Source organism: Fukomys damarensis, unplaced genomic scaffold (genome assembly GCF_012274545.1).
Source record: "Fukomys damarensis isolate Sample0158 unplaced genomic scaffold, DMR_v1.0_HiC HiC_scaffold_16, whole genome shotgun sequence".
NCBI lineage: Eukaryota > Metazoa > Chordata > Mammalia > Rodentia > Bathyergidae > Fukomys > Fukomys damarensis.
In genome coordinates this window covers 56108876-56120072 of record NW_022900928.1, presented here as the reverse complement: position 1 = coordinate 56120072, position 11197 = coordinate 56108876, and the positions used below count along the sequence as shown (strand labels likewise).

Here is an 11197-nt window from a genome sequence, read left to right as displayed (position 1 = left end):
GAGAGAGAGAGAGAGAGAGAGAGTGAGAGAGAGAGAGAGAGAGAGGAGGAAGAAGAAAGAGAAGAACAAAGAAAGGAAGGTCCGTTTATTAGTTTTGGCCTGGGCTATTGTTTATTTATGAGAAGTGGGCCACTTTTAACCTATCACAGGCCAGGTTGCCTTTTATGGGTTCAGTTCTGCAGAGGCAGGTTTTAACTTCTCTGTCTCATTGTGGCCTTGGTGGTAGGGAAACTAAAGATAAGAGCATGAAGTCATTCTAAGAGCCAAGAAGCACCAGGAAAATGGAGCCTGCGATGGCAGCATCACAAAATACTTTAACATGATCAATTCCCCAACAACATCATCTAACATCTTGTTACAATAATAAATAATAAATAAATTTTGTTACAATAACTGAAACAAAAATAATATCAAAATAAAACAATGGGTAGATAGAGTATGTGAAGAATTTAAGAGACATTTAGAAGGCAGAGTTGATCGGACTTCTGTCAATTGGCTGGTGAAAGAAAAGGAGTCAAATATGCCCATGTTTGTGGGTGGCAAATGGATAGACAGCGGAACTGCTCATTAAGGTATGACACTGGAGAGTTTGGACAGTCTGGATGAGGAGAGTTTGGGGACATTTTCAGTTTTTAGGGCCAAGTGGAAGAACAATGCAGGTTAGAAACAGATATCTGGGCTTCCTTAGTATATAAGTAGTAATTAAAACCATAATCCAGAAGGAATTACTAAATAAGTAGCATATACTTGTTCATTATGATAATTCTCTCTCATTAAGGAAATATTAAATTAGAATTCTCATATCACTGAGGTAGTGAAGAATGTATTACATTTTAAGATTTTATCAGAATTAAAAATTTACCCTTTAATGGTTCAATTTCAATTAACTAGAAATTGGTTTACTTGAAAAGTCTCATTTTATAATGATGTAGGATAAGTGAAATCGCACAATACTAAAGCTTAAAAAAAAGAGCTAAAGCTTCTTTTTCCTCTCTATAACAGCTCCTGAATTTAGTCACTGAAAGAATCCTCACAAATGCTCATGTTCTCAGACTTGTGCTGAAAATGCAACATGGTTTAAGATTATTGGAAAACATTTGGCAAAGGTAGCAAGGAGTGTGCATGGCGGTAATGAACAGAAGTTTTGGAGAGAGAGTTTATATCTCAGTTCCCACTACCCAACTGGTAGCATTAGACAAACTGCTTAACTTCTTAGGAGTTAAAAAGAGAGAGTGATGATAACTACCTGTAAGGCTGTTCGCTAAGGCTTCAATGAACCAAAGTGAGTAAGGTGCTGAGCATTCACCCTCCATACTGTTGCAGGTATGTATGGGCACTCTGTGAGTGGGTACTCACTGGTCTTATTGTCATTCTTACTATATCCTTCTCTAAAGTAAAAAATCTCGTCAAAATTCACTCAGGAGATTATTAAAATATACTTTGGCAAGCTGTTGTGACCTGGACTGGGAAAGCCAGAAGGTGGAATCAACTGAACTTACTGATTAGATGGGAAAAGAGAAGGAAAGGAAACAGCTATTAGTTTTAATTATCTGTCCTCCAAACAGGAAACAAAGACAACAATTTGGTCTAATTTATGTCCCTTAAAAGGGAAACACCAAAAATGGCTTCGGATGGTAGAAGAAAGCCTGTAAGAATGCTATTTAATCCATGCTCCTTAGGAACTCATTACATAATTTGCTAAATGTTTTATATGGAAAAAAATCATGCGCTTTAAATTATTATTTATTTATGTTTTAAAGAATCACTATTTTCTGTTAAACAATCTGTGTTATAACAATCACAATTGGTGTGCAGTATATGATATTCTGAGTCACTATTGCTAAAAATACTTGTTAAGCTGTCTTTCCATGAACGGTGCTGAGTTAACGTAGTCCTTCGTACCAACCCACCTTTGTAGCCAAATTAGCATTTTCCAAGGGACTGGACAAGGCCACAGGATGAGGAAAATTTCTTCTCATCTGCACAGTACTCTAACAATATTGTTGTCACAACAGAATTCTTGAATATTTTTATGCACCAACCTATTAACTTGCTTAAATGTAAGTTAACTGCCTGGTTTATATCTGTTTCACTAATTGAAAAATATAGATATTACATTTTGCTTGTTTAACTCAGGAAAAAGTTCACCACTTTTCTGGTCAGACTTTAATGCCACTTGTTTCACAAGACTCAAGGAAAATATGAAAGCTGCTGTGTGCATTGTTTTTCCTTATTACTTCTCTCTAGAGGGAGTTTATCCTAGCTAGAAATCAGAATTATCTTCTATATTAAAATTTTTTTCAGTAGTAGTGATTGAACCCAGGACCTTCCTATTGAGCTACATCTCAAGCCCCTTAAAAAAAAATTATTTTGATACAGGATCTTGCTAAGTCACTGAACTGGCAATCTTCTGGCCTCAGCCTCCCAGGGTGTGAGGATTACATGTGTGCACCACAATGTATGACTTAATTTCTATATTTTATTTATTTATTTATTTTTGAGACAGGGTCTCACCATGTAGTTGAGACTGACCTGGAACTCACTGTGTAGCCCAGGCTGGTCTCGAACTCACAGCAATCCTCCTGCCTCAGCCTCCCAAGTGCTGGGATTACAGGTGTGTACCACCATGCTCGGCAAATTTCTATATTTTAAATCTCTACATTGTCAAAGAATTGTATTTTATGTTTCTTTCCAAGGGTGCACATATGGCAATCCAAATGTCTGGCACACTGGATACATTTGTCAAAATGAATATTTCATCCTTTTAGAACACTTCAACAGCATCAATCAATAATATTTCTAATAAAATAACCTAACCCCCAAATAAACTGGAAGAAAAAACATCTATGGATCTTATTTTAACCAAAATAAAAACATAAACATAACCCTGGGTTTTCCTAACCCTATCAGTGTTATAGTGATTTCTTTCCATCTGTACAAAGACATCACCCTAACTCATCGACAGGGAAGGATCAAATGACAGTCCTGGCCAGATCAAAGAGCCTTAGAGATCAGTTGACACTTGAGAGCTGGGCTGTGGGGCTATCTGCCCCTTCTTTATTTTTTCCCCCAGCTGAGAGGAAAGAGATATACCTATGATTGGTCTGCTGCTTCTGAAAATTCATCCTCTTTCCAGACTTCAGGGGACTTGCCCTGTCTCCTTTGAACAAGAAATCAGTTCCCCGAGGTTCTTTGTAAAGCACCATGGGGTAACCTTAACTCCTAGAGGTCCACTTGTCTATTGTAGACCCCAGGAAATAAATCAAGAGACTCTACTAGAGGGAACAGAACTCCTCTCTTTAAAATATTAATCCCTACATGAGATGAAAAGGGCTACTTTCCAGGTAGCTTTTCAAATTCTAACTGTATCCTCCGCAATAAGCAAAGTGATTGTGAACTCATCATATTTATACATACGTAAAAGTCAGACCACAAAGTAAATACGGCTGCATTTGCTATTCATGTCTAATAAAGATTATGCTAGTTTTGAAAAAAATGCATAGAACACATTTAAAGTTCCATGTATGCTTGCTATGTGTCTTGTTTCTCCATTTGATGCCCACTTAATCAATATTACCTAAGTGACTATACTTGTAATCTTATTGGCTGACCACTGCTTTGTCTCACCTCATAGTCACCTTATGATTTTCCATTGGGTCAATATTACCTAAGCAATTACACCTGTATCTTATTAGTTGACTATAGTTTTGTCCCACCTTGTACCTGCCTCACCTCACTGTTTTGCTCTATAAAACTCCCTTGAAAAGTAGAGTCCATGGGCAATGCACTTTCCAGGCCTTCTTCTGTCTCTCTTAGATAGAAGCTATCTTTCTCTCAATAAATCCTTCCTACTCTTAAAAACAGAAGAACACATTTAAAAATAAAACCGAATTTTTAAAATTAAGCCTTAGTTTAAGGTTTTATGAAGTTAATGAGTTAATACTTAGATACTATTTACCATTTGCCAGGTAATATTCTGTGGACTCAACTTGTATTAACTCAATATCATCCATTTTGTGAAGTCAGTAATAATTATGTGGTAGTTAGGGTGGAGTTTTTTGACTGGCTGTGGGATCCATCCTGGTGATCGGTGGAGCACACTTGGAGGTGTGTCTGGGTGGGTCATGGAGAGTGACCTTGGAGTCTACATCTGGTCCTTGTCACTTCCTCTCTAGCACTGTTACCCTACTCTCACTGTTACCCTGCCATGAGGTGAGCAGCTTTCTTCTGCCATGCCATTTTTGCCTTGGAAACAGCTGACCATGGAATGAATTCTCCCAGACTGTGAGACAAATTAAACTTCTCCTCTTTTAAATTGTGGGTGTCAAGTACTGCATCCAGTAATGGGAAAGCTGACTAATTTGAATTATTATCTCCATTTCGTAGCTGAAAAAATTGAGACAGTAAGGAAATTTCCCATGTTACACAGCTAGAATGTGACAGGATTGAGCTCCTTAGGCAGTGCTACTAATCCCTCTCCTTGCTTTCCCTAGAGACCACTGAGGCAAAATCTGAGTTGACATAAAAGAGAATGCATAGTGCATTAAAATTAAACTAAACTGTAGAGTTTGGGACAATCAAGGCTGAGGTGTACACATGCACCTCAAAACTTAGCATCCTCAGGGAGCTTCCTGGCACACTTTCATTGTAACTCTTACAGGAACTAAATATCTTGTCTAACAGCAATATCCCTCAGTCAGTCAGACAGAGATGTGGGAATCTAGCAGAAGCAGACATAAGCTTCTCTTTTATCCAGTCCCCTTTCATAGATGGCTATGTCTAGGTGGAGTAGCTAAAATGGAGGAGAAAGGTAACTATGCAGGTAAGGGTCCAAATAAAACAAGCAGGTACCTGAAGCCAATGAAGTTTTAAAGTGTGATTAATTTGGTTCACAGCTCCCATTAATTCATTATTTTCTGCAGGTATGCAAGCCTGTGATGACTCTCAACAAACTAGAAAAAGTTCTCCAAAAACAGTTCTGCCAGCTGGAAGCACATCTGTGTTGGAACACCAGGTCAGGACACAGATGGTTTGTGGATAAGAAGGACTGGGTAGCCCGGCATGGTGGTGCATGCCTGTAATCCCAGCACTCGGGAGGCTGAGGCAGGAGGATCACTGTGAGTTTGAGACCAGCCTGGGCTACACAGGGAGTTCCAGGTCAGTTTCAACTACACAGTGAGACCCTATCTCAAAAAAAAAAAAATTACTGGGTAAAAGCCCTAAGGGGCTAGGCTCTGGACGACCGAGGCCACACACAACAAAGAGGTATCAGTCATACATCATACCAGCTTGGCATCAGATTCAGACTGGGTGGGTAAGGAGGTCTGAATTAGCAAATTCAGATAATGACTATGTTTTCGTCTCAGTTCATATCTCATCAAATCCTAAGTAGCACTGTGTCTATGCAAGGAAAAAAATGGATGGATAGATGAGGGACTCGTGGTCTTCAAAGGATACACTGGAGAGTAATAAAACTTAATTAAAGGAAACAAAAAGAGAAAGAAGGAAAAGAACAGGTAAGGAAAAGAAGGGAAGAAAGAATTTTCTAAGGTCATAAGCATTTGAAACATATATAAAATGTTCTTTTTAACTTCATATTGATGTGGATATGAACAGAGAAAGCAAGAAATATGAACGATTACAATCCCAGAGAAATGAAAATCTTTCAAAGTGTTCATTTACAGTTCACACATGCTACTCAGTATATCTATCATATTAGAGGTATAATTCTTGTGCATTATGAGCTCCCTGAGGCCTCATTCGAGAACCTTCCTTTCCTCCTTCTCTGGTAAGCAGCTTGAAAAGATGGTCTGCTGACAAGCACTAAAATGTCAACTAAGGTTTCTGTCCTCTTTGGAAATAAAACACTTATCCTGTGTTTATGATTTATAGCAATGGAAGCCCATGCCAGCCACAGAAACCAAAGCTGCCTGTAAATATATTTATCATCTGCTTCAAAAGTACAGTGGTTTTCTTGCTTTCTCTGCGGTTGCCTACATCCATGCACAATTTTCATGGAGGTAGCAAAGGGTGGGTGAAGCAAGGTTGTGAAATTTGTCTCTGATCTACAAAGAATAAGGGAATTTAAATATTTAATTTGACATAGAAATAATTTTGGATGTTCTCAGTTATTTTATTTTTAAAATTTGAATTTCTAAAAGTCATAATGAATGAATGGTAAACTTAACATTTGCATAAAAATTAAATGAAAAACAGTTTTGATACTATAACCTGATGCTTTTTCCAAATTTTTATGTTCATATAATCAGAATGCAGTGAAAGCATTCACCTAAAAACACCTGACAGAAAAGTTCATGACCTGAAGGCAAGCAGGGTTGCCTTAGGGAACCGCTAACCCTGACCACACAAAAGAGGTAATAGCATTCAATTTTGAGGAGATGATTGTGCGGCTTCTGCAAAACAAAAAGAAGTTTTCAATTCACTTTAGAGCAATAATTATACACAGCTTGATGGATGATCACTGGGAGACTTACAGTGTCAAATTGAACACTGAATATTTATTTAATCAAAAAGTTATATTGAATTGAAGAAAAAAATGTGTATAAGGGAGACAGCATAAGTATGAGAAGCAAATGTTTAGTTCTATAGCAGAAATGATACTACTCTTAAAATACTGAAAAATAACAGTCAGTATAAGCAGTTAGTTAGAAGTAAGGTGGAATATACAAGATGAAATGGTTCATGAAAACTATAGCAGGCGTTCCTGAGAAAAACATATCTGGAGGACAGCTGGAGCAGGGTATGAGGACTTCTGTTTTTCTATATAAACCTTGTAGTACTATGATGTTTTAAATGATGTGAAAGTTCCTTTGATATGAACAAAAGCTTAAATTAAAAAAAAAAAAGCCACAGGTGGTGTTCTTCCAGCCCAGGCAGGGGGAGCTAGTCACCTCTTGAGATCTAGTAACATTAAATAAATAATTTTATTATTATATAAACATGGTAAAGTTAAACTACACTTTTAAAATAGAAAATGAAGAAACAAGGAAATAGAATATTGTCTGCAATACATGGATGTATTTGAAAAACTCAAGCTTCTTCTATAACTGTATCCACAGGCCACATGCTGTAGGCCTCTGTTGGCTTTCACATAGGTCAGTTCATAAGAAACATTTAGAAAGAATGTGGAAGAGTGTGTGCCAACAAATATCGACATGATTCAATGTGATATATGCTCATTAACTACCAGAATATTCAAGTCATTTGATACACTAAGTATGAATCTTGCTTTTGGGGCACAAAATAATAAAGGGACAGAGATAGCTTTTCTGGAGAATACATTGACAATGGCAAGAATACTCTCACACAAATTCTCACTGAGAGAACATATTCAAGGAAAAGTCACAGAATGAAAAGTCAAGATTTATATTAATAAAGAAGTTTGATATTGCCTTTAATCATCATACAAATTTCATAAAAATAAATTAGTAGATACTGAAGTAGACTTAATTCAATTTTCTTTTTAAAAACTTCCATAGACAAAGCTTAAAACCAAATTAAAATCAATAAAAGCTTTGTTCACTAAAAAAAGTGTCATACAAATTATAAGTAGTTTCTCCAGGCATTTAAAAATATATGATATTGTGATCATGTATTTTTTTAAAACTCTTAGATATATATAGATATATAGAAATATTTATAAATGAAATGTTACAGTGCCTAGGATTTGTCTCAAAATAAAATGAGTGGCTAGAGAGTATGATTATCAAATAGCACTGGTCATTAGTTGACCATTTTTGAGTATTGGGATCCACTATACTATTCTCTCTACTTTTGTATACATACATAAAAACTTCCAAATAACAAGTTAACAAGAAAAGGTGTTATCTACAAAATTGAAAAGAGAAAATAATTGCAAGGATGTTACAATTTTTTAAAACAATCAAGCAAGGCCACAATGATTCACACCTGAATTTGTTTATAACAAAAGCTGGGGTAAATGTATTATTTTTTAATAACTCTAGGAGACTATGAAGCAACAATGAAGAGGAATTTGACGTTTCACTCATGTCATTTCCATGATAACTTAGCTCTCTTAGGTCTCTGAATCCTGTGGCTACAGCCCCCAGTGTGCTGTTAGGCACAGTCACTATTTAAATGACAGTGAGTTTTTTATTTAGTGTTACATAATATAGCAGTGTCCTGTATATCAAAGACATCTTTAGATGCAGTGAAAAGTAGATAAATTGAGCAGAAATAAGCAGCAATTGAAATATGACACTCTAACAATGTTTCCCAATTTTATAAAAGTTAAAATGAAAGGAAAAATTTGCCTCTTGGAATTCAAGAACCACGATATTTATTTTCCTGAAAAGTATCCTTCCTTATCCCAACCATACTAATCTGACCCCTACCTTGTCCTGCTTATTCCCATGTCACTACTTTGAAAATACCAGCTTTGTACATCTCTTCACATCTGTCCAGTGCCAAGCAAGGTGCCTTAATTTATAAATACTCATAGAATGAATAAATATTTCCTTTTGTGCCTTTTAGAGTACTGTGTACTCAGTAGGTACTAGTAATAATGTACCTCTATAAACAGGGACTTAAACCCTCTACAAGCCAGGGTTTATTATTGCAAGAAACAGAAACTAGCTCGGCCTCTTGACAGAAAAGGAATTTGTCCTGAAGACAAACTCCAGAATGTTTAGGTGGGCTAGGGAACCAAGTTTGAAGGCTATGTAGCCAAAAATAATGCTTAAAATGTTGACACAGAATCAGCTAGTAAAGACATCTCTACCACCACCAGGCAAAGAATAGTACTGTCCACCAGCCTTGGTCAAAGGACATTAGTGACTGGTATATCTGCCACTAAGGCAGAGTTTGGGTCATGGGCCCAGCCAGGTTTGTGGTGCAGAAGTGAGACGGAAAGGAAGCATCTGGCACTTTCAGCTCCTGTAATGGGGAGTAGACTCTGCCTCATGATGAAGGAGAGCTCTTGTGAGGGCTAATTTTTATGTGTCAAGCTGACTGGCCACAGAGAGCCCAGATTAGACTTTATTTCTGGAGGTGTCTCTTAGGGTCTTTCTGTTTGAGTTCAGCACTGGAGCCAGTGGGCTCCCATCCCTAATGAGATGGCATCGTCCAATCTGCTGTGGGCCTGAACAGAACAAAAATAGGGCAGGAAGGAGGAATTCGGCCTTTTCCTATGTGCTTGGACACTGATCTTTTCTTGCCCTTGAACTGGACTTTCACCACCCACTTTCCAGCGTCTCTAGGTTTGCAGACGGTGTATCATGGAACTTCTCAGCTGCTGTACTCAAAGGAGCCAATTCTTCAAAATATATCTCTTCATATATCACATAGTATGATAAATATGTCAGTGTTTAGAAGGAGTAACTGGTCAGTGTCAGATGTCAGTGTTTAAAAGGAATGACAAGTGTCCATTCTACATCACAAATAACCTTAAAAGCCAAAACATCATGCAGAGGGATGACAGACATACACAGTGTACACTCGGAGTGAATACAGGCTCATTTGTCATCTTTGATTAGGTGTACTGTGCAATTTTAGAATTGAGACATGTCTATTTTATGGCTTTTCAAGAACAATCATTTGGAGATAACAATTTTAGATATCATCTTAGATAACTAAAGAATATCTGGAACTAGCTCTTTAACTTAGTGGTAATCACAGAGTAAGCGTACTTATTTTAAATTATAATGCATTAACTGCCTAAGAAATAATTAAGGAGAAAATAATGTCATATATCCATTATAGATTGAAGAAAGGTGATACAATAGTTATCTGCTACATTTATGTTACTATGCTGAATTAGTCATAGGCAGATTCATGTGTATGTGCCTGGGAACTCATTTAAACAGCATGGTCAGATTTAGGAGGTACTTTTTACAGTCATCTGAGCCAACATCCTTTTGGCAACCTAGGACTTTCCATACCCTGTTCCTGTCAACTGAGATTAGAACCTAGTATAATCTTAGTTTCAGTTCTTGCTGTAGGCTGAGAGTTATCAAGTTTAATCCTGGTTGTTATCCAAATTCACTATTTTTTTTAGCTTTTCATGATAATCTATGTATAGTTGGACCATGGATAAAATTGTAGAAATGTTATGGTTTAAGTAAGAAAATATAAACAGGATAACAAAAATCATCATCCTACTTTAACTTTAAAATAGTGTATCGCTATGTAGTCCAGACTGGCTTTGAACTCTTTGAACCTCAGCTGGTGCTGGAAAACTACAGGGGTGTGCCACCACTCCCAGCTCAGAAATCACCTCCTATATTGGCTTCCACATATATCCCAGACCTCATTTGTGCATCTCACCTGTAAAAATTATTCAAGAACCTAGGTAAGCTGAGCGTGGTGATGAGGCTGAAATAGGAGGACTGCAAATTTAAACTCAGCCTAGGCAACTTCAAGACTTAGAGAGACGCTGTTTGAAAATGAAAGATAAAAGGGCTAGGAATGTAGCTCAGTGGGAAAGCTTTGGGTTCACTCCACAGTAACAAAATAAAACAGCCTCATTAACAGCTGTCCCAGGGGAACTGTGTATGTGTGAACCTTATGGGTTTGGTTCTATTTTTAATACTCTAAATTACCTACAATTTAAGGGAATAGTGAGAAATATTTGGTATATTACAAAACTCTTCAGAGAAACAAAGACTGTATAACTCACTTATAAATTCTGATATTCTTCATTGCTTCTCAGCCTTTTTGGCTAAGATCAAGTGAAGTCTTGATATTCATTTATGGGGTTCACACATTGTGCTAAATATACCTTATACATGAGACAGAATATGAATTAAAAAATCTGTTAGGTACTTTAAGAAAGGCTTTTAAAATTATGACTAATGGTCTACATAATTGCATTTCAATTAAAATACTTTGATAAATATTTAACATTTTAAAAGAAAGGACAATTAAACACCCAACAAATCAATTATTTATACTTTTTGCTAATTTAAATGGATTCTCAGGCCAAAGACTGTGTGAAATTAAAATTTAAGTAGTCTACTGGAATATAGACTGAAAATCTGGCCTCCATATTCTGAAGAGTAGAATATTCTCATTCCTCTTTTTAAAGGCAAAAGGATAAGGGCCAAGGGTTTAGCTCAGTGGTTCTGCCATCTGCCTGGCAAGCGCAAGGACCCGAGTTCGATCCCTGGTACCAAAAAAAAAAAAAAAAAAAAAAAAAAAAAAAAAAGGAAAAAGGAAA

General features: G+C 36.7%; 1 protein-coding gene across 2 annotated transcripts in view; it reads right to left on the bottom strand.

Moving 5' to 3' along the window:
• Elmod1 (ELMO domain containing 1) overlaps nucleotides 1-11197 on the bottom strand; it is a 68332-nt gene that overhangs the window by 51897 nt on the left and 5238 nt on the right. The window lies entirely within an intron of this gene.